This window comes from Octopus bimaculoides, chromosome 21 (assembly GCF_001194135.2).
Source record: "Octopus bimaculoides isolate UCB-OBI-ISO-001 chromosome 21, ASM119413v2, whole genome shotgun sequence".
In the NCBI taxonomy this organism is placed as follows: Eukaryota; Metazoa; Mollusca; class Cephalopoda; order Octopoda; family Octopodidae; genus Octopus; species Octopus bimaculoides.
Genome location: NC_069001.1, coordinates 38736986 through 38739302, shown reverse-complemented (window position 1 = coordinate 38739302; position 2317 = coordinate 38736986).

Below are 2317 nucleotides of genomic sequence, written 5' to 3'. Positions count from 1 at the left end.
CACTGCAAGAAAATTTTCATGCTATTCAGCTGGCCAAAACTTCGAAGTCATTGTCAAACTGGCCCCTGAGATCCAGTTTGGACTTCAATCCACCCCGCCAAGTCAAACGAGTTCTAAAACACAGACACAAAGACACGCACACAGATGTGTGTGTGTGTGTGTGCGTCTCCGACGGACGTCTTTCGTTTTCCGTCTACCAAATCCACCCGCAAGGCTTTGGTTGGCCTGGGGTTATAGTGGAAGACATTTACCCCGTGTGCCAGCAGTGAGACTGAACGCAGAACCGTGTGGTTGGGAAGCAAGCTTCTTAACCACAGAGCCACGCCTGCGTCGATGGTGAATGATTTTATTTTCACGGTCGCAAATGTAATCTTTTACCTGAAAAATTGGCAAGATGGTCACGACCGGAATGTCGTGACCACCCAATATGTCTGGAGGCACCGTGTATCTTGGACTACATTATGGAAGGTGTCCTTCGATTTTTAAGTTGCCACTTAGGTATTTGATTAAGATTTCGCTCTTATTTCTAGCAAGCAAACAAGATGACAAAACTTTTCGACCGAGTTGTCTCCCTTGCACCATTTCACGCCATGAAATGAAACAACGCAAAAATTTCTATGTGGTCGCTCACTTTGCAAGAAATAACAGCCAAAACCCTCTTGAATTACAGATCTATCGCGTGAAATAAGGAAAGAGCGATGGTCGTGGTTGGAATGCGTTTGATTATTCGCTCCATTCGATCGATCACTTTTGATCTGGATCTAAATAATCATAAAATTAAAATAATGTTTATTTTTTTCACTTTTCGATTGAAATACGAGAAAAATGATTTCTCGTCTCCCGGTGGTAAGGGTTGGGGAAGTACTTTGTTGTTAATCAGTTCGATCCCTTCGATTGATAGCAGGAATTATAATTGATAATTGATCAAATTAAAAGTGATTTCCCAGTTTCACACAAATGGGGGTCGTATTTAAAAGTTGCGTGTGGCATGGTTAGAACGTCTTTGATTATAGATGTTTTCGGTTTGGACAGGGCTGACCTGGGGCTATACAGCAACAGCGAGGACGACGAGAACAACAACAACAACAACAACAATAGCAACAGCGACATCTTCGGAAACAATAACAACTATAACAACATCAACAACATTTGGTTTTGGCTGTTATTTCTTGCAAAGTGAGCGACCACATAGAAAAGGAGTGTTTTTGTTCCAAGCCTTTGCCGAAGTCCGCTTGTCCAATAATTCTGCTTTCACAAAGGAGGTCGTCGGGGACTTTTTACACACTTATTCATTTAGACACCCCGGGTAGGTTTGGCATCTGTAGCAAGTTACAACCACAATCTGAAAAACGAATTCGTAATATATGACCTTGAATGGGAAATCTTATCTGGGGGTTAAGAGCTACACCGGACGCTGCAAACTGTGCCGCGTTTGTGCGAACGGAAGTTTGGAAATATTATTCACTAAAGATAAACTCCTTAATAAGATCATTCAAAGAACTCGTGCATTCTTTAAATTTAAAACACTACAATTTTTCCGGTTTTACCAACCCTTAATTCACTTATCGCTCTAACTCCTGCCAAATCTATGGCTGTGAGATGGAAACTGAAAGAAACCTGTTGTATACATGTATGTGCGTGTATGCATGTGTGTGTGTGTGCGTGTGTATGATACACACATACAGACAGACAGGTAGACTTTCCAGTGAACAGCCGCATTGGAATCCCATCATCTTTCATACGCACAACATGGCTTGCCCAACCTATCCGAGTAGACGTGATGAGTGGTTGGACGTTTGTACATCCTGCCTTAGTAAGAACTTCTGTGCCAGGTGCTTTACTTTGCCGCTTGATGTTGAATCTGTGTCTCAAAAACATTTCTGACGAAAACGATCAAAACAACTTCAGATGCCTCCAGACTCTTTTTTCAAGCTTCCCAAATGCTACAGATGTTTTCTGAATGCATAGATGTATTTCTGGTTTTAGGGAGTCTTCTCTCGACAACACGCTACTCAAATAAACAAAGGAGTCAATTACACCAAATCTCGTACTGTATCCTACGATGTCTGGTTTGACATACGGGGTTCGCTTGGTGCAATTATGAACATTACCTTGTTTTTCTTTTTTTTTTCTTTGTTTTCTTTGTTTTTTTTTGGAGGGGGGGTTCTCGGACTTATTTTAAGGCCAAAGTTCGTAAGTTGAGCAGCAAAACGATTCGTAATGTGTTGCATGCCATCAGCAGTGTGAGCCAGGAAGTCAGCATAATCTGCACGAGGAAGTTCCTTGAACGAAGTTTTAAACGTTTCCGACTTGAAGT